We start from the raw sequence: 22,722 nt of genomic DNA, 5'->3' as shown, positions 1-22,722 counted from the left end.
GGAAGCATTTCAGAGAAGGTTTACTAAACTAATACCTGGAATGGGCAGGTTGTCTTGTGAGGAAATGTTGGACAGGCTAGGCTTGTGTCCGCCAGAGTTTAGAAGAGTAAGAGGCGACTTGATTGAAGCACATAAGATCCTGAGGGGTCTTGACAGTATGAATGTGGAGAGGATGTTTCCTCCTGTGGGAGAATCTAGAACTAGGGGTCACAGTTTAAAAAAAGGGTCACTCGTTTTAAGATAGTGATGAGGAGAATTTTTTTCTCTGAGGGTCGTGAGTCCTTGGAGCTCTCTTCCTCAAAAGGCGGTGGAAGCAGAGTTTTTGAATATTTTTAAGTCAGAGGTAGATAGATTCTTGATAAGCAAGGGGGTAGGCGGGAATGCAGATTTGAGGTTACCGTCAGATTAGCCATGATCTTATTGAATGGCAGAGCAGGCGCGAGGGGCCTAGTCCTAATTTGTATGTCCCTACATACTTGCATGTAGCACCACAATTGTTGGCTATGCTAAGTTCAGAATCTTGCATTTCATTTTGAAAAACATCACATCTAATCCAATTCTAATTTGAGCCAACATCCGGAGAAGAGCACTTGCAGCAAAGGTGATCTAGGGTGATCAGGAGGAAGGGCCCTTGCAAATATACCTACTTTTCCTACTCCCCACTCCCAGGAACACCAAGATCCCTTCTAGCATCTTTAGCCCTACTGTAGTCTGAAACTGAGAATTGAATCTGGGACCTTACAAATTTCTGTGGCTCCATACTAGACCTGCATCCCATCTATCCACTAAAGCATGTGAAAGGACAGGATGGGAAAATAGTAAGAGAATAGGTTGTTATTTATGATGGAAGGCTGTAACTTGGAAAGCAAGCAGTAAAGTGAACTGAAGGCTACTGTGAAAATCAACTGCTAAAATTTGCATAATAGTGTGGCTTCTGTTTCTGTTGGTTCTTTATATTGAATCTTCTCCTCTGCAGATAAACCTGTAAATGAAGAAGCTGTAGATGCTTCTACTTTCAGTTCACTTAAAAATGCTCTAATTGTGGTTTGCAGTCCCAAAAGCATTCCTTAAAACTAAAAGTTCTAAATTTAGGAAAATGTATGTTTGATAAATTAGGTGCCTTTTGGTGTCTGTTACTCCAGGTGCAGAGCTTCAAAATTCAGAAGTGCTAGAGATTACCCCCCATATCTCGCAGATCTTGAGAAACGTCCAATAAAAGCAGCTGAAAGGACCACAGTGCAGCTAGAAATTTTGCAGCAATTGAATGAGGAAATAATGTTGAGGATTTGGTCATTTTTTTTTCCTGACCAGATATTTTAAATAGCTGTTGTCATGATTGGGGTGGGGAAAAAATTAAAAGTAACACTCCACCAAGCCATTTTTATATTGTATGTGAACCAAGTGAATACTCTTCCTGCAAAATTCTGCCCTAACATCAAATCACGTGTGCTTCTAGCAAGAATTAGTGTATGTTGATCAGCCGTGGTTGCGGCAATCGCCTGATTGTGGCTCACTGACAGCACTGTCTATTGCTTCTGAGTCAGAAGGTCATGGATTCAAGTTCCACTCCAGATGCTGAAGCACAAATGTAGGCTGATTGCATGTGAATGCAATACTGAACAAGTGCAATACTGTCAGTGATGTAGGGCATGATTTTTGCCTAGATATGAGGTTAGGAAAGGAGGCTGTGGGTACATAATTTTGCACCAAAAGCCGGTTTCCTGATATAGTTCTGATGGTCAGCGATTTTGTTCAGAAGGGGAAATGGTGTGACCCAACAACCCACCCGATGTAGATCAGTGTCCAATTAAACCTGTTAAAGAGCTTATCTGGTCATTAGGGCCAGTTTGAAACTTTTGTGGGAGGACAAGGGATGCGTGCTGGACCTGGAACATTCCAGTAGAAGGAACTGGGAGTGTATTGGAGTGCCAGTCATGTCTGTTACATTCAGTGAGGTAGCCTCATAAAAGCGTGTATGGCTGAGAGGGACACTTATCTATTGGCACACAGTTGCCATCAGGTGAGCAGAATTAGTGGAGCAAGTGGTGTCTGCATGCTTAGTCAGTTATGGGGGTCATGACCTGCCAGAAGGGGGTACAGTGAGCATTGTGAGTGTAGCTGACTGCAAACAAGGCAACAGCTGGACAGGAGGACAAATAGCGATTAGTATCAGCACCCTCAGGGCAGATACAGAGCCGTGGGCATGAGAGCAGAGGAGAGGGGTGAGGGGCAGGACTGCAACAAAGGCCATATCCTCAGTACAAGAGTACTGCCAAATAAGAAGCTACCTGGACTTGTCAGAGAATCAGTGCTGCTGGTGAAGGCGCCTAACTCGGCAGATGGTCACTGAGGTTTGTGCCCTTGTTAAGGAAGAGCTCACACGTCACAGGAATGCTCACCTGCCCTGCCATTAGCCTTTAAAGTCACTGTGGCCATAAACTGCTTTGCCTCTGGCTGAATCCAAGGATCAGCAGCAGACCTTGGAAGCGTTTCTCAAGCGGCAGCTCACCATTGCATCTCGCAGGTCACTGATGCCCTATTTGCGTAAGCTGGGCAGATCATACATTTTTAAACAGATGGGGCCTCACAGGCTCAAATGGCAGTGGGATTTGCCTCCATCACTGAATTCCTACAGGTGCAGGGCATCATCGATTGTGCCCATATGATTCTTAAGGCTCTGAGTGTACAGCCAGTGAGATTCATCAACAGGAAGGACTTGCACTCCCTAAATGTTCCAGCTGGTACATAGTCACAACAAGTGCTTTATGCACGTGTGTGCTCACTATCCTGGCAGCTGCCATGACGCCTTCATCTTCAGATGGTCCAGTGTGCCGCTGCTCTTCATGTCACCAATCCAGGAGACAAGGGATATCCCTTAAAGAGATGGCTACTCACAATCTTTTCGTGACCCCAAGACGGGGGCTTTGAGGCACTACAGCCAAAGACATTGACACACATAACCACTGCTGGCTGAAGATGGTTCCAAATCCTTCATCCTTGTCTTTGCACTGGTGTGCTGGCCTCCCCCAGGGAAGGATGGGGATGTTTTTGGAGCCTTCTCATCCAGTTGGTTGTTAAATTGTCTACCACCATTTGCAATTTGATATGACAGGACTGCAAAACTTTGATCTCATCCGCTGGTAGTGGGATTACTTAGTATTGTCTATCGCATGCTGCTTCCACTTTTTAGTGCTGTAAAAACATATATTTTTATTTCTGTTGGACTGCTGATTAAAATTACTATGGCTGCAGTTTGAAAGACATGTTTACTGGAACAGTGTGAGGTATATATACAATGTTGCTGTCCTGGAAAAGAGTGTGCCATGAAAGGCAGGATGGTACCAAGGGGGAGTCTGGTCTAATGGAGAACTGCCTGGCAACAACATTTTTAATTGGCTCCTGCCCAGGTGCCCAGTTTTGTGTGAAAGCAGTGCAGCAGAGATAAGTTCCTAGCCTGAAAAGAGAAAAGACTTAAAACCTCTTTCTCCTGTGTATAAAATTCCAGTAATTCTACAATAATAGCTAGCTGCGTTTTTCCCCTCATATCTCTATAATCTGCTCTCTCTCTCTGTGAAAAACCCCTGTCAAGAAGAAAAGGGAAAATCACTGTTAGAGACATTGAAAAGCAAGTGCTTACCACCAGTGAACTAAAGACTGAAAGTGCTGGGAAGACCACCTTGTGTCATCAGCAAAGAACTGAAAGGAATTTGGAAGACATAGATCAAAATCAACCCGTCAAAACCTGTACTCCGGAATTGGTGCTATTGAACTGTTTTATTCCACCCTTAAAATCCATGTTTTTGTGTGTCTTATGCGTCTTGTATGTGCGTGTGTATATCGGGATTTAAGAAGGGGTAGCGTTTAGGTTATAGAGTTAGAAATTATCAGTTCATATTTCTTTCTTTTGCCACTGGTTAAGGACAATTTGTTTAATAAACAGTTATGTACTTATTAAGTTTACAAACCTGGTGCTCGTATTCTGTTAACCTAAATTAAGCAATTATGTAGTTTGATCAAACTTTTCACATTTGTCGCGGCTCGGGGAGCAGTGGGGCTTGATATTGCAGCACTCTACCTCTAGTGAGTCGTGACAGTGCACGTGTTGTCTGTGTTGTAACTTCATCAAGTTGGTATCTCATTTTTAGGTATATCTGGTGCTGCAGCTGACACGCTCTCCACTTCTCATTGAACCAGTTTTAGTCACCTGCTTGATGGTAATGGTAGATTGATGGATATGTCGGACCATGAGGTTACAGATTGTGCTTGAATACAATTCTGCTGCTGCCTGCTGTACCTCTTAGATACCCAGTTTTGAGCTGTTATGTCTATTCTGAGTCTGTCCCATGTAGCATAATGGTAGTGTCACACAACACAATGGAGGATGTCCTCAGTGTGAAGATAGGCCTTCGTCTCCACAAGGACTGTGTGATGGCCACTCCTATGAATACCAGTGACTGTATCTCTGCTGGTGGAGGGTGCACTGAATGATTTGATGGTCCTGGGTCTGTTGGTTCTGTGTCATTTGAGGACCCCAGCGATGCTGCAATACCACAACTGGCCCTGTAGGAAACATGAGGGGGCAACATGAGAACTTGCATCAAATAGCAGATGCGTCTGCAGAGCTGAGGCTTCCAAATACAGCTGAGGTTTTGGAATGTTGTCTGACAGGGTGGGGTGCACTCCACCCCCTTCATCTACAGAATTCAGTATCTTTTCACCATCTTCTACAGGAACTCCCATCTCTCCATCACTCATTTCTTCATGTATGCCATTTTCACAATTTCCAGTGCTGCCTCCTCCTTAGTGGTCAGGATGGTGAGCTGGAGCACTCCTCACTCCTGTGCATGCCCTCTACCTTGCATTCTGCGCCTTTTTCACCTGCAAGGATAAAAGAGAGATAAAGCAATGCTGGCCTCTCTCACCAATACCAGAGGCTTATTTAAATAAGATGCATTTGTCAGTGCTGTCAGGTACTCAGCAGCAACTTTGAGTCTTGCTGACGGGTCAGCAATTACCCTGGGCACATATTTCTTCCATGCACAGGAGCACCATGTGACCTTGTGCTGTTCAGCTGGTGTGTCTGCTGCTGGCAAGAGACCTGGAGACTTGTTATTTGGTTGTTACGTTGCACTTACCTTGTCAGAACGAAGAAGATCACTAAACCTCTTGCTGCATTGCACACAGGTCCTCTCGACGGCACTGTGGCTGGCTGCTGACATGGTCTGCCACCTCCATCCAGGCCTGCTTGGTTTGACTGAATGACCTTATCCTGCCACTGTATGGTAACACGACTTGTTGCCTTTCGTGCAGTGCCTCCAGCATGACCTTAAGGGCTGCATCATTAACCATGGGGCAACCCTGCTTTGCGTGCTTGGCCTCTGCCTCTTCCCCTTTGCACTTTTGCCTGCCATTGAGTTGCAGGATGGTTGCCACAATAATAGCTGCTGCCATGCCTTTAAATTGGGCTTGCGCATTCAGGCTCACACCTTTATCTCACGACTGTTGCTGCAAACTGACTGGCATATGCACCCTCCGGTTAATTAGGACTGACCTCATGGGAAAATTGCGGCCTGTGGGTACTTGCTCCTCAGTATGGTTGGGACTCACAAATATTTCCGATGTTGGGCTTCCTACTTCAAATGCAAAATCGTGCCCACGGTCTCTAGGATGAAAGGCTAAACTGAGGTTCCATGTGGCCCCTCATGGACATAAGTGATTCCATGATACTATTTAGAGGAAAGAAAAGGGAGTTCTTCCCAGTGTCCTAGCCAAAACTTATTCGTTAACCAGCATCACTAAAAACAAAACACCTAGCCAGTATTTCATGTTATGTGATCTTGCTGTGTGCAAATTGGCTGCTGCATTTCTTGTATTATAGCAGTGAATACACTTCAAAGGTATTGAGTTGGTTGTGAAGTCTTTTAGGATATCCTGAGATCGACAAAGAGGCTCTATAATCCAGTGGCATTGAAGCCAGTTGAAACTTCTGTATTGTAATTCTATCTGAGACCAAGCTTATCATCAATTTCAGGTCAAACCTGGGGTCCCCCTGGTCTTTGTGATTTTGCTATTCACTGGGTTAAATTACAGAGCCAATTGTGGAGGGCGTGGGGAGCACTTCTAATGCATATTTAAGCCTGGAATCAGGAATTGCCCTAGCACTCAGTTTTGCCCAAACAAGATGATTCGTGAACTGAGCTGCGTCTTAATTGGGAATAATTTGGGAATAAATTCTGATGAGTAATTCCAGATGGACATGCTAAAAAAAATGCTCATGCTGAGCGCCACCCATAAATTACTGAAAACCCACTGAAAGCTTGCAGAAAGTTGATGTCATGTAATTTTTGTGATAGCCAGGGCTAATCACATTGTATGAGTTATTCCAAAAATATATTGCGCAAACCCCAGCTCATAAATAAATCCTCAGTGTTAATTATGAGATTACCTGTCTACAGTGATGTCACTGTGTAAGAACTCAAAAGGCCTTCAACTAAGCGGGTACTTTTCTTTGATCATATGATTATCAGCATTCTTTGAAAGCAAAAATAGGTTTTTAGAAGTTGATCAGGCTATTTTTTTTCCTCCACAAATACAGATAGACCTTTGCATTGACAGTGACAGCCTACTAGAGATAAAAACAAAAAACTACTGCGGATGCTGGAAATCCAAAACAAAAATCGAATTACCTGGAAAAACTCAGCAGGTCTGGCAGCATCAGTGGAGAAGAAAAGAGTCGACGTTTCGGGTCCACACGACCCTTCAACAGAACTGAAGTATAGTTAGGAGAGGGGTGAAATATAAGCTGGTTTAAGGTGGGGGGCGTGGGGGAGAGAAGTTGAGGGTGGGGTGGTTGTAGGGATAAGCAAGCAGTGATAGGAGCAGATAATCAAAAGATGTCACAGACAAAAGGATCAAAGAGGTGTTGAAGGCGGTGATATTATCTAAGAAAAGTGCTAATTAAGAATGGATGGCAGGACACTCAAGGTACAGCTCTAGTGGGGGTGGGGTGGAAAGATTGACAAGGTATTAGTTGTAGATTTAAAAATAATGGAAAAAGGTGGGAAAAGGAAAATCTATATAAATTATTGAAAACAAAAAAAAACAAAAGGGAGGGGGAGGAAACGGGGTGGGGATGGGGGGGGAGGGGGAGTTTAAGATCTAAAGTTGTTGAATTCAATATTCAGCCCGGAAGGCTGTAAAGTGCCTAGTCGGAAGATGAGGTACTGTTCCTCCAGTTTGCGTTGGGCTTCACTGGAACAATGCAGCAAGCCAAGGACAGACATATGGGCAAGAGAGCAGGGTGGAGTGTTAAAATGGCAAGCGACAGGGAGGTTTGGATCTTTCTTGCGGACAGACCGCAGGTGTTCTGCAAAGCGGTCGCCCAGTTTGCGTTTGGTCTCTCCAATGTAGAGGAGACTGCATTGGGAGCAACGAATACAGTAGACTAAGTTAGGGGAAATGCAAGTGAAATGCTGCTTCACTTGAAAGGAGTGTTTGGGCCCTTGGACGGTGAGGAGAGAGGAAGTGAAGGGGCAGGTGTTGCATCTTCTGCGTGGTGCCATAGGTGGGGGTTGAGGAGTAAGGGGTGATGGAGGAGTGGACCAGGGTGTCCCGGAGGGAACGATCCCTACAGAATGCCGCCGGTGGGGGGGTGAACACATCTTCCCTTCATGTCCGTCCTTGGCTTGCTGCGTTGTTCCAGTGAAGCTCAACGCAAACTGGAGGAACAGCACCTCATCTTCCGACTAGGCACTTTACAGCCTTCCGGACTGAATATTGAGTTCAACAATTTTAGATCATGAACTCTCTCCTCCGTCCCCACCCACTTACCGATTTTCCCCCTCCTTTTTGTTTTTTCCAATAATTTATATAGATTTTTCTTTTCCCACCTATTTCCATTATTTTTAAATGTATTTCCATCCATTGTTTTATCTCTACCAATTAGCCTTTTTCGATTCCTTCACCCCACCCCACCCCCACTAGGGCTATCTGTACCTTGCTCGTCCTGCTTTCTACCCTTAATTACCACATTCCTTTAGATAATATCACCACCTTCAACACCTCTTTGTCCTTTTGTTTGTGACATCTTTTGGTTATCTCCACCTATCACTGGCCCTCTATCCAGCTCTTCTTGTCCCACCTCCCCCCCCTTAAACCAGCTTATATTTCACCCATTTTCTATTTTTCCTTAGTTCTGTTGAAGAGTCATGCGGACTCGAAACGTTAACTGTGCTCCTCTCCGCAGATGCTGCCAGACCTGCTGAGTTTTTCCAGGTATTTTTGTTTTTTGTTTTGGATTTCCAGCATCCGCAGTTTTTTGCTTTTATCTGTTGTGTTATCAGTACTGTTTAGCACCAGTTGTATTTTCCAAAGCTGAGATGTAATTTTATGCATGTATAAAACAAGTCAGTTCATTGTTTTATATCTGATCTGCCCACCCAATTATAGGTTGAAGCTAATGATGCCAATGATAGGAATATACTATATAGGAATATAATATGTAAGTATATCGACAATTAGAATCTGGATGGCACAGGGAATGTGAAGCCTTGTGCTGCTCTTGTCCGTGAAGACACTTCTCAGTATCTGTCAGTTGAATTGAAATTGTACCAATCTCTATTGGTAGACAGCCTGTTTGTACAATGGGTTGAAACCATATTCATTGTATTCACCTACACCTTTCTGGTTTCCTAATCAGATGAACTGGGGTTTTACTGTGATATTATGCAAATAAATGGTGTTGCAGCTAACTCGCATGTAGGCCATGGTAAGAGAACTGAAAACAAGTTTGCTTTTTGCAGTCAATTAAAAGGGTGCGCATTTTATGCAGTCTGGCTCAGCTGAACCAGGGCAACAACTAAATTGTTATTTCATTTTTTAGAAGGATACCACTCAGCCCCTGATAACTATGTTGGCTCTTTGAAACAACTATCCAATTTGTCCTGCTGTCCTTATTTTCCCCTTAGCCATTGCAGTAGAAGGGTCTGGCACATTCAGGGTTAATGTGGGACTTAGTATAGTGCTGCCCACACAGTGACGTAAGAAGGCATGTGACTTAGACCTAGGGTCAGTGTGGTGTTGGCCAGAGACGCGTTAGGACCTAAGATGGAGATAGCTCCATGCTTGTACTTTTTACTGTATATTTGTATATAGTTACAAGTAGTTAATAAAGACTTGCTGTCAAAAGGAAACAGAGTAGGAATAAAGGAGTCTTTTTTGGAGTGGCAGCTGTGACTAGTGGGCTACGGCAGCAATCAGTTCTTGGGCCCCAGCTATTCACAATATATATCAATGATTTGGATGAGGGACCCAAATGTAATACTTCCAAGTTTGCTGGTGACACGAAACTTGGTGGGAATGTGAGCGATGAGGGTGTTAAGAGGCTTCAAGGCGATTTAGACAGGTTGAGTGAGTGGGCAAATACATGGCAGATGCAATATTACGTGGACAAGTGTGAAGTTATTCACTTCGGTTGGAAAAACAGAATGGCAGAATATTATATAAATGGTGATAGAGTGGGAAATATTGATGTACCAAGGGACCTGGGTGGCCTTGTGCACCAGTCTTCCAGGACTCCCAGTACACACATTTTTAAAAATTCTGTGCACCGTATTGGCACTCCTTTTCTGGTTTTCTTGAAGATCACCTCACCAAGTTGAAAAGCTGTCTGTAAGTCCTGCCCTCCACACTAAAATTTGACCTGCAGATCCCACTTCCTGCAAATCCCACTCGCAACAGTAAAACGCTGACAAAAGATTAATTCCCATCTCTATTTCTATTGTAGTCAAAGGTGTTGCCTAACAGCCCTCACAGTGTCGGAAAAGCAGCGCTAAGTTATTGTCCCTCTGGGACTTGTGAAATGCGAGTTGACTGTTAGGTAGCATTGACTCGAGTGTGAATTTGTAATGAGATCTGTTACAGTAGGCGCATCTTTTCTGAAATGAATCTTGGGACGCACAGGGTAGGAACACAGCAGGAATGAAAATGTAGGTTGCACAGCATAGGCAAAATTTTTTAGCAGTCTATATTTGAACAGTTGCATGATACGCACATTTGATTTGTATTTACAGTGTATCAGTATGATCTTATTAAATAGTGGAGCAGGCATGAGGGGCTGAATGGCCTACTCTTGCTCCTCGTTCATGTGTATGTTTGTATATAATTACTGCAATGTGATGTCATACTATAGTCATTGGTTACAGCACAGAGGAGGCCATTCAACCTTTCGTGTCTGTGCTGGCTCTCTGCAAGTGTAACTCACCTAGTCATATTCCCCTGTCCCCTGTATCCCTGCAATTTTTTTCTTTTCAGACAATGGTCCAATTCTGTTTTGGAAGCCACAATTGAACTACCTCCACCTTGCTTTCAGGCAGTGAATTCCAGATCCTAATCATTAGGTGCCTAAAAAAGCTTTTTCTCATGTTGCCGTTGATTTTGCCAGTCACCTTAAATCGGTGTCCTCGCGATCTCAATCATCCACCAATGGGAAGTTTCTCCCTATGTGGTCTATACAGACCCCTCATGGTTTTAAACACCTCTATCAAATCTTCTCTCAACCTTTTCTCCAAGGAGAACAGCTACAGACTTTCAAATCTATCCACATAACTGCAGTCCCTCATCCCTGTAACCATTCGTGTTCATCTTTTCTGCACCCTCTCCGATGCCTTCACATACTTCCTAAAGTGTGGTGCCCAGCTCTGAACACACTACTCCAGTTGAAGCCGAGCCAGTGTTTTATATAAGTTTATCATAACTTCCTTACTTTTGTATCCTATGCCTCTATTTATAAAGTCCAGGGTGCCAGTTATACAGGGCATTGGTGAAATGTGAAATCTCGAGTATTGTGTGCGGTTTTGGTTTCCTTATTTCAGGAACGATGTAAATGCGTTGGTGGTGATTCAGAAGAGATTGATACCTGGAATGAGCGGGTTGTCTTATGAAGAAAGGTTAGATAGACTGGGCTTGTTTTTGCTGGAGTTTAGAAGAGTGAGGGGTGACTTGATTGAAGTATATAAGATCCTGAACAGTATTGACAAGGTGGATGTGGAAAGGATGTTTCCTCTGGTGGGTGACTCCAGAACTAGGGTCACTGTTTTAAAATTAGTGGTTGCCCTTTTAGGATAGAGATGTGAATTTTTTTTCTCTAGGGTTGTATGACTTTGGAATTCTCTGCCTCTGAAGGCGGTGGAGGTGGTGTCATTGAATATTCTTAAGGCGGAGGTAGATAGATTCTTGTTAGGCAAGGGGATCAAAGGTTATCGGGGGTAGCTGGGAATTTGGAATTCAAAGCACAAACCAATAAGCCATGATCTTATTGAATGGTGGAGCAGGCTCAAGGGGCCGAATGGCCTACTTTTGCTCCTATTTTGTATGTTTATATGTCCCGTATGCTTTAGTAACTGCTCTCAATCCGCACTGCTATCTACAATAATTTGTGTACATACTCAGGTCCCCTACTTCTGCATTCCCTTTAGAGTTGTACCCTTTATTTTATATTACCTCTCCTTGTTCTTCCTATCAAAATGAATCTCTTCACATTTCTCTGCATTAAATTTCATCTGCATCTTGTTCGTACATTCACCAGCCTGTACTTTTGAAGTTTAACACTATCCTCGTAACAGTTCAAAATACTTCAAAGTTTTGTTTTATCTGCAAATTTTGAAATTGTGCCCTGTACACACAGCTCTAGCTGATTAATATATATCAAGAAAAGCAGAGGTCCTAACACCGATCCCCAGGGAACTCCACTATAAACCTTCCTCCAGTCCAAAAAGCAACTACTACTGTCTGTCTTCTGTTGTTCGGCCAATATTGTACCTATACTGCTACTGCCCCTTTTATTCCATTAGCTCTAACTTTGCTCACAAGCCTGTTATGTGACAATTTATCAAAAACTTTTTGGAAGTACATGTACACCACATCAGCAGCATTTCCCTCATCCCCCTCTCTGTTACCTCATCAATAAACTGAAGCAAGTTAGCTTTTAACAAATCCGTGCTGGCTTTCCTTAATTAACACACATTTGTCCAAGTGTTTGTTCATTTCATCCTGAATTAAAAGCTTCCCACCGCCAGGGTTAAACTGACTGGTGTGTGGTTGCTGGGATTATCGTTGCAGCCTTTTTTGAACAAAGGTGTAACATTTGCAATTCTCTGGTCCTCTGGCACCATCCTTGTATCTAAGGATTATTGGAAAGTTATGGCCAATGCCTCTGCAATTTCCGCCCTTACTTCCCCCATATCTATGGATTAATTTCATCTAGTCCTGATGACTTATTAACTTTAAGTACAGCCAGCCTATCTAATATCTCCTTTTTTATCAATTTTTTACCCCAACAAGTGTCTCAACTCCATCCTCTTTCTCTATGTCTTGGGTAGCATTTTCTTCCCTGGTAAAGTCAGATGCAAAGTACTCCTTTAGTATGTTAGCAATGCCCTTGACTCCTTGTGTAAATCTCTTCTAGCTCCATAATTGACCTTGTTCCTCCTTTTATCATCTTTTTGCTACTTATATGCCTACAGAAGACTTTTGGGGTTCCCTTTTGTGTTTACTGCCAGTTTCTTCTCATACTCTCTCTTTGCTTCTCTGATTTTGCTTTTCACTTCCCCTTTGAATCTTCTACATTGAGCCTGTTTCTCAATTGTATTATCCACCTGACATCTGTCACGTGCACCCTTTTTCTGCTTCACCTTACTCTCTATCTCTTAAGTGATCCAGTGAGCTCTGAATTTGTTTGCCCTACATTTCCCCTTGGTGGGAATGCATTTGACTGTACCTGAATTATCTCCTCTTTGAAAGCAGTCCATTGTCCTGTTGCAGCTTTCCTTGCCAATTTTTAATTCCAATTCATCTGGGACAGATCCATTCTTACCCCTTTGAAGTTGGACCTCCTACAATTATTTATTCTTGCTCTGTCCTTTTCCTAGCCAACCTGCTATGATACAATGATCACTGTTCCCTAAATGTTCCCCACTGACACTTGATCGACCCAGAACCAGATCCAGCAATACCTGCTCCTTCGTTGGACTGGAAACATATTGATGTAGAAAATTCTCCTGAACGCACACTAGAAACTTCCGCCCCTTTCTGCCCTTTACACTATTATTATCCAAGTCTGTTTAGGATAATTAAACCCCTCCCCCATTATAACTACTCTCTACTTGCAACTCCATTTAATTTCCTCTCAAATTTTTTCCTCTATAACTTTCCCACTAGTTGGTTTCTTTCTGATTCTGTAAAGATGCTTGTTCATCATTCAGTTCTGACAAAGGGCTGAACCCAAAATGTTAACCCTGCTGGGGCAGTTCCAGTGTTTTCCGGAATTCTCTGTTTCTGAGGTGAGACACTCATGTATTGTTCCCCAAGAGAAGACTTATTAAGCCATAGGAATGCCTGCCTTCATTTCTTAGTTCTACTTTGCCAATAACCCATTTGTTGCTGAGGATGAATGACCAATAGAGATAAAGTTTAAAGTACAAGACTGAAAGTTGGGAACAAAACAAAAAAACTGAAAATGCTGAAAATCCGTGGAGAGAACAGACAGATTTAAGTTTGGACTCTTTTTCAGAACTGAATAATAAGAGGTCATCAGCTATTAATGTAATCAGACGTGTTAAGGTAAGTGAACGTGGTATAGTTTTTGCACAAATTTATATTGCATAATGTTTGAATGATTTCGAGTGAATAGCTATGGTAATGTCTGACACTAAATAATGATGGGTTATTTGGTAATAAGAGCATCATAATTGAGCATAATCTTCTTGCTCACAGCTGCAGCAAAAACACACTATAGTCACTGATGTTTCTCTCTTTCCCCTCTCTCCTTCCTAGCCTAGGTGGTCAGGCTAGTTGTGCATTTCATTGCTGCTACTCAGCACAACACAAAGGTGATCTCGCTCTGTACTCCTAGAATTATTATTCTCTGTGACTCTTTGTCTGTATTTGTTTTGTTTATTTTATGTCATATAAATGTAAACCTGAAAATTATGGGTATAAAACAGGTCATTGGATGAAAACGCCATCTTTTTAAGGAAATTAAGATAAACCTTATTTTAGAAAATAGGAATGCAGGGAGCTATCAGAATGTCCTATAACCGTTCCACATAAATATTCCACAGAAATATCTTCTAAAAAAAATTCTTCACTGGCTTTTCATTGCATTGACGAGTGATTTGCTTTGGTTGGGGAGGATTCCTCCTATCAGGTACTAAGTTAACCACAAGGGAAAAGCAGGTTGGTTATTTTAAGAACTGGTGCCTGAATTTTAGTCTGGAGGCAAGTTCCGTAGATGGAGCTGTTATGAGGTCAGGAAACCTAGATGACCTGAATGACCTGCCGGGATACCTAGAAGACCTGAATGATCTGCCAGGTTTAACTGCAGGTCTCCTTTAATTGGAGTTCCCGCAAACAGGAAGCTTGATTGACAAGCCAGAGGCCTTTTGGGCGGGATGTCTGTTTCATAGAGTGGAAGCCTACGAGAGCAGGTAGGTGAATTGGAGGTGTGAGCAAGATCCTGGGGTGAGGGATATGGTAGTGGTCTGGGGAGTGTCCCAATTGCAACGTCAAGCGGTGGTCATGAGGGTTGTCCCTTTTGCGGGGGGAGGGTCCAATTGTGAAGTGTCCTGAGGGTGGAGGAGAGGTTACTGAGTGGCTTGTTGGACTCGTGCTCCTTCTGGTCCACAAACAATGCTGTAAAGACATTGACCTTATGGGTTCAGCCCTTTCCACCATCTTTAAGTTGCCGAGTTTCTTATCACCAAGTTTGATGTGGCAGATTTTTTTTCAGTTTCTGGGGATTTTTGTAAAATAGTTATGTTCGTTAATGTTAAAGAGGTTAACAGAAAACAAACTGACAACTGAGCAACACATTGGCGCTTCACCTCTGGAACAAGTCTCAAATCCAGCTGATATTGATGAAAGTCTTTCATTAGATCAAAGGGTCCTATGCGAAATGGGGTTTGGGAAGTCCTAATCCTATATGGACCTCCAGCACAAAACTGTTCTTAATTTAGTACCAATTGGCAGTCTTTATTTCTTTATTTCCTTATTACTTTCCTTCTTTCTTTCTCCCTTCTTGCTCTGTGCAAAATCAGTGCTATATTTATCATGTTAACAGCAGTCACCACCTGGAAATTGAGAATGCATAAGAGGCCAGAATTAATGGAGAGATTTCAGAAGGTTGTAGGAGGTTACAGAGGTAGGGAGGAGTGAAGTCATGGAGGGATTTGAACACAATGGTGAGAATTTTAAAGCCAGTGTAGATCAGCAAGAAAAGGGGTTTATATATGACCGGGACTTGGTGTGAGTTAGAATACAGGCAGCAGAGTTCTGGATAAGCTCAAGTTTATGGAAAATGGGAGATCAGCCATGAGAATATTGGAATAGTTGTGTCTAGAGATAACAAAAACATGGATAAGAATTTTAGAAGCTGATTGACTGAGGTAGAGGAACAGTCGTATAATGTTATGGTGATGGAAGTAGATGGTCTAGGTGATGATTCAAACATGGAGTTGGGAGAAAGGTGTGTACGGATTTGGACTGTTATAAAACCTGCCGACAAGAGTGGTGCTGTTGTTGTCTGGCGTACAGACCTCTACCTTGCAGAGGCTGAGCACCAACCGTCAGACATTTCTTCCTACCTCCCCCTGCATATATTTGGTACATTGTTTCCAGGACTGTTGCTGACCTCATCTTCTCTGGAGATCTTCCCTCCTCAGCTTCCAACCTCATAGTCTCCCCATCCCGGACAGCCCGCTTCTACTTCCTTCCCAAAATCCACAAACAGGACTGTCCCGGTAGACCCATCATGTCAGCCTGTTCCTGCCCCATGGAACACATTTCTTCCTATCTTGACTCCATTCTCTCCCCTTGTCCAGTCTCTTCCCATCTACATTTGTGATTCCTCTGATGCTCTACACCGTATCAACAATTTCCAGTTTCCTGGCCCTAACCACCACCTCTTCACCATGGACGTCCAATCCCTCCACCTCCATCCCCCACCGGGATGGTCTGAAGGCACTCCACTACTTCCTTGACAAAGGCCCGAACAATCCCCATCCACCACCACTCTCCTCCATCTGGCTGAACTTGTTCTCCCACCGAACAATTTCTCCTTTACCTTGTCTCACTTCCTCCAAATAAAAGGTGTGGCTATGGGTACCCACATGGGCCCCAGTTATGTCTGTCTTTTTGTTGGGTATGTGGAACATTCCTTGTTCCAGTCCTACTCAGGCACCCTCCCACAACTCTTTACATTGGCATTGGTGCTGCTTCATGTTCTCATCTGACGTGGAAAAATTTATCAATTTTGCTTCCAATTTCCACCCCTCTCTCACCCTCACGTGGTCCATCCCCAACACTTCCCTTCCCTTCCTTGACCTCTCTGTCTCCATTTCTGGTGATAGACTGTCCACCAATATTCATTGCAAGCCCGTCAACTCCCACAGCTACCTTGACTATAGCTCCTCACACCCTGCTTCCTGTAAGGGCTCCATCCCATTCTCTCAGCTCCTCTGTCGCATCTATTCCGATGATGCCACCTTCCAAAATAGTGCTTCTGACATGTCTCCCTTTTTCCTTAACCGAGAGAGCCTCCCCACTGTGTTTGACAGGGCCCTCAACGTGTCCAAGCCGTCTCTCGCACTTCTTCCCTCACCCCTTCCCTTCCCTCCCAGAACCAAAATAGTGTTGCCCTTGTCCTCACTTTTCACCCCACCAGCCTCTGCATTCAAAGGATCATCCTCTGCCATTTCCGCCAACTCCAGCATGATGTCACCACCAAACACATCTTCCTCTCAACCACCCTGTCAGCATTCTGTAGGAACCATTCCCTCCGTGACACCCTGGTCCACTCCTCCATCACCCCCAACTCCTCATCCCCTTCTCATGCAATCCAGAAGGCGCAACACCTGCGCCTTTACCTCCTTCCCCCTCACTGTCCAATGTTCCAAACACTCCTTTCAGGTGAAACAGCACTTTACTTGCACCTCCTTCAACTTGGTCCATTGTATTCACCGCTCCCAATGCTGTCTCCTCTACACTGGGGAGACTAAACGCAGATGGGGTGACCGCTTTGCGGAACACCTTTGCTCAGTCCGTAAGCATGACCCAGACCTTCCTGTCACTTGCCATTTCAACTCACCATCCTGCTCTCACACCCACATGTCCATCCTTGGCCTATTGCAATGTTCCAGTGAAGCCCAACGCAAACTGGAGGAACAGCACCTCGTCTTCTGATTAGGCATTTTACAGCCTGCCAGACTTAACATTGAGTTCAACAGCTTCAGACCATGACCTCTCTCCTCTGTCTTGACCCCTTTTTTAATCCAATTTTTATTTATTTATTTTTAAAATTTTATTCTTTTATTTATTTGTTCACTTTTTAATCCTTTTTTCCTAACCTCCCCTCCCTGTCACTTGTTTCTGCGTTTTGCTTTCACAGAGCACCTACCCTTGTTCTGCTATTAACACCTTCTGCTATCTTATCTTTATGCCACTATCAGCACCGTCTTTACTCTTTACCACTACCATTAATACTCCCTTTGTCTTGTGTCCATGACAGCTTTGTCATTCTCGCCTTAGCTGTCACTTGTCCTTGACTTTCTATCTTGCTCCACCTACTCCACCCCCTCTTAAACAGTATAAAATCCATCACATCATATTTCTACTTCTCTATAGCTCTGAAGAAGCGTCATACGGACTCAAAACATTAACTCTCTCCCTCCACAGATGTTGCCAGACCTGCTGAGTTTTATCAGCATTTTCTGTTTTTATTACGAATTTGGACTGTCCTGACACAGTAGATATACATTTTATATTTCACTGTATTTGTCATCTTTCAGTATATGTTTCATTCCCTTGGCTATTAAGGACTGATGGTTGTCTCCAGTACAGTCAGCTTCCTATGAGCAATGCTGACACAACCAACTTTGAAAGTTCAAGGATTTTATGTCTGTTCCAAGATGAACTAGTTTCCCTTCTTAAACTTCAAATTTCTCAGCATTCAATTGCATTGTAATTTGCCACTAAGCACATGCACATTCCTGTTGTTTAAGGCTATCCTCATTTTCATACATCATGGGGCTTTTTGTAATTCTTGCACTACTGAAATTCAAGTTCAAGAGACCTGAAACAAACGTTAAAAAGTTAATAAAGCTCTTTTAGCTTCAAGCTGTTTCCTGTACCAATGTGAGACATGCCAGTAACTTTTTACTGATTTTTAATCAGATTCAGCCTTGCATTACTGTGATTTCATTGGCTCCACACCCACACGAAAACGAACTATAAATAACAACATCCATGATGAACCCTGCAAATTATTTCTGTTTTAAAATATATTCTAACTCTGGCCAGTATTTTTATATTTAAAAGCAAACTACCTTAATTGCTGAAATGATATCACCACTGCTGCTAGAAATTGAATTTCCTGTTACACTCTTTGAGGTTGGGCTGTGGTTTTCAAAGTTCTTGATAGAACTGTCATGTTAACTCAAATTACTGTCTAAAGTGGAAATTGCAAAAATTACAATAGCAATATTTTATAATTAGGCATTTTTGCTTCGGGTAACCATCCAATTAAAGTTTTTAGAAAGACAACATTAATTTTCCTACATGTAGAATTGATTCATTTCATAGGAGGAAAATGTAGATGGTATAGATGCATTCTGTCCCCACTGCCCTCCTTCCCCATGCAAATGCCAAGTATCTGGGCAGAACAGACTGGCTGCTGGAAACTTTGCCTAGCTGCACTTCTGGTGGTCAGGCAGGACCCCAGGAATTATGACTTTGTTTGCTCTTCAAGTGTTATACTCTCATTAAAAAGCACAGTGGAAGGTGGAGTGGAGTCAAATAAACAGCAAAGTAAGATGTGTAAAACAGAAAGCAGGGAAAGGCAGCACATGACACTCTCCAGATTTCTGTAGCACTATCTGTAAAGTGTGTTAAAAGTGCAAGTTATTTGTGATGTAGAATTGGAATTTTCCATTTTGTCAGCTTCAATACATTGGTAGGGGTCAAAAAAGGTCAAGAATTTAATACTACTCTTAAAGATGGTTGATGTTTGTATGACCGTGTCAGTGTGATGATTTCACTTAAATGGAACCCCTGCTCAGTTGCTGTTTGACTATTGTGATGAGGACATTCTGTTCCATGTTATCTGCAGTTTATCACAATGCTGCTTGTTTATGCTGGTTTGACCTGAAGTATTAAACACTATTTCCTGTTGTGTTTGCAGTTTTGGATGCTTGAACGTATTTACTTTCCGTGACTTAGGCAGAGTAGAACGTGCCATCTGGCCTTTGAGTGTCGTGGCCAGGGTTTCCCACTTACTTGCCAACCTGCGGTTATCCTCCCATTAAAATGAGTGGGTGGAGACAAATGGGCTGGTAAACACAGCAGGAAAAATCACAAACCATTAAACAAAACAAAATCTTTTTTGGCAAGCAACCATGTTTATAAATTATGAAAAATTGGGAATTATTCTCATGCCAATAGAGAGAGAAATTGATCCAAATTGTGGTCAGTGAGATATTGGTTAACATGGTGGTTTATTTTTTAGATCAGGACTGCTTTCATTTTTCAGATTCCAATGCTTGCTCACAGGTCATCTCCACCTCAGTGACTACCCCTCCATCTGTTTTCTATTCTAGCATCTCAATTTCCAATACAAAGACTGGCCACTGATATTGACAGCCCCGGTGGAACTATATCCCACCATGGGTTACTGGCTTTAAGAAGATGGATATGAGGAAGGAGATTAACATATTTGATGTATTACTCAATGGATTATTTCCTGATAATTGACTTCTTTATTACTACATGAGCGTGATCACCTTGGGGAAGAAAGGTGGCACAGTTACAGAGACTACATGTTGGATGTAGTATCTTTGAATGTTTTGGGTCTTATTTGCACTTGAACTCGAGACATTATTGTATGCTGCTGGTTTTCAATAGTTCAATGAAGTCTGTGATCTACTAGTTTGCACATAATTAAGTAACAGTTGGACTCCAAGTAAAGATAATTTTGCTCATGACTCAGGATTTTGGTTTGTAAATTTATGATTGTACACTGTTCTTGCTGTTACTTGTATGAATTACACAATTTTTCATTACACAATCTTGCCAACACTATTTCAAGAAAATGCTGCTTTGAATGAGTTGGCTGTTCAAAGTTGATCCTCTTGTTTTGTTTACTTAACAGCTAGATTACTATTCCTGTAAGACATTGAACTATAATTTGTATCTTTATTCTCTGCCATGTCGGGCTACTGTCGCCTAGGTCTAATGTTAAACAATTAATACAGGACTCCTGAGATTCCACCCTGTTCTTTTGTCACAAGTAAAGATGGAAATATACAGTTTGCACCTCTTAATTGAAGTTATCTGTTTCAATTTTCTTTCTTCCAGCAAAATGTACCTTGTGCTCTTTTATTAAAATAACTTAATACAGACTATTGGATGATTAGAATTCCTTTGCAAATGTAAAATGACTTTGAATTTACAGAATTGAACTACATTACATCACGCAATAGTCTGTATTAAGTTATTTTAATAAAAGAGCACAAGGTACATTTTGCTGGAAGAAAAAAAAATTGAAACAGATAACTTCAATTAAGAGGTGTAAACTGTATTTTTCCATCTTTACTTATGACAAAATAACAGGATGGGTGGGATCTCAGGAGTCCTGTATTAATCACTGAGCATTTAAGATTAGACCTAGACTACAGTAGCCCTGCTGAATAAGCTAAAACTAGTTGTTTAGATTTATTTACAGAAAAAAACAGTACATAGAAGAAGAAACATGGAACAGTATAGCTAAAACAAAAGCTAATAATTTATGCAAGTTGTGTTGTATGTTTCAAACGTAGACTGGAACCATTGTTTTCACAGCCTACTGACAGGATTATGTCAATGGAACTTTAGTTGGCTTCCAGGAGGTGCATAAGAAAAATATACATATCTTGATTCGGCCTCAACTGGACTATTGTGCCCAATTCTAGGAAGGATATCAAGGCCTTGCAGAAGGTGGAGATGAGATTTACTAGAATGGTAACAGAGATGAGGGACTTGAGCTATGTGGAGAGACTAGAGAAGCTGGAATTGTTCTTCCCAGAAAAGGGAAAGTTAAGGGGGTTATTTGATGGAGATAATCAAAATTATGAGGGGTTTTGCTGGAGTAAACAGGAGAAAATGTTTTGTTGGCATGAGAGTTATTAACCACAGGATACAAATTTAGAATGGTGAAAAATCTGGGAAAATTATTTTTTTATGTGGAAAATTGTTATGATTTGGAATGCACTACCTAAAAGTGTGTTAAGCAATGGTAACTTTCAAAAGGGGATTGAACATACTCTGGTCTAACTCGCCAGCACCTTTTTCAACCCCTCCACTGCCTCTGATTTGTCACACTGCTTGTCCAACATCCAGTATTAGATATGCAGTAATTTCCTTTAGTTAGACATCGAGAAGATCAAAGATATTGCCTCAAATCCGCACCACAAACCCTGTTCCCTTGGCATCGACTCCATCCCTCTGACCGCTATCTTAAAATTGTCATTCATGTTTTCAAATCCTTTCATGGCCTCGCCAATCCCTACCTCTGTAACTTCCTCTAGAACCCTGAGCTCTTACAGTTCTGGCCTCTTGTGCATCCCTCATTACTTCATCATTGGCGTCCATGCCTTTGACGATCTAGGCCCTTGGTTCTGGAAATTTCCCCTTAACTAAACCTCTCTTCCTCTCTACCTCTCTGTCATCCTTTAAGGCACTGCTTAAAACCTGCCGCTTTGACCAAGCTTTTGGCAGCACATTCAGTTTGTGTGTTTGGTTCAAAGTTGTTGTTAACATATACTTGAAAAGGAGAAATTTTCAGGGTTAAAGGGAAAGAGTGGTAGAGTGGGACTAATTTGATAGTTCTTCCAATGCGCCAGCACAAACATGATGGGCCAAATGGCTGCCTTCTGTGCTGTGTGGTACTATGACGTTCCCTTCCTCATTGTCTTCCCATGTAGTGACACTGACTCAGTAAACACTTCATCACACCATTCTGGGGGCCATGCTTGACTACTCTAATGCAAAATGTTCCATTGCCCTTCTCAAAATACCACAGATGTTTTGAAACTTTGATGCATTTCATTGGAGTGCTCCTGTAAGCATCACTCTAATTTCACATCTTTTTCATTTTACTCTTTCTCACCATTTTGTCTCTTTCCCGTGCATTTAAATTTTTACTTCCTTCCACCTCTTCCATTTGTTTAGTCCTGTAAACGGAAGGTACACAAAGAATATTGCTGCAAGCATATAAAGTTTTGAGAAATTTCGGTATTGGTTTGGGATAGAAAACCAATGCACTGAGACTACTCTGTTTCTATTGCTAATCTGTTGGAAAATTAGTGCTTTACCTGTGCAGTTAATATTTTTTCGGATAGTGTTATTTTCTGCAAATGTTTAGTTATGCAAGGTGAAAAGATGATGAGAATAATTTGCGTTGCCTTTGTACTTGGGCCAAGCTGAGAGGCTTTCTCTTGTCTACTATAGAATGTTACAGTGCACTTCAGCTTACCCAATCTATGCTGCTGTTTCTCTGACTCAACTAGTCCGTGCATGCACCAACCTTTTTAATATTCCTCCCACCTTGTATTGTAGAACTATTTGAATGGCACTCATGCAAAAATTAAGGATTTACTTAGATTTAGATTTTTTAATGTGCATTCTGTGTTTGTTACT

General features: G+C 42.2%; 1 protein-coding gene across 2 annotated transcripts in view; it reads left to right on the top strand.

Annotated features, from left to right (window-relative positions):
* Positions 1–22,722, top strand: part of rb1 (retinoblastoma 1) — a 237,032-nt gene that overhangs the window by 183,328 nt on the left and 30,982 nt on the right. The window lies entirely within an intron of this gene.

This window comes from Cetorhinus maximus, chromosome 16, assembly GCF_964194155.1.
Source record: "Cetorhinus maximus chromosome 16, sCetMax3.hap1.1, whole genome shotgun sequence".
Classification (NCBI taxonomy): domain Eukaryota; kingdom Metazoa; phylum Chordata; class Chondrichthyes; order Lamniformes; family Cetorhinidae; genus Cetorhinus; species Cetorhinus maximus.
This window is presented reverse-complemented; position numbering and strand designations above follow the sequence as displayed.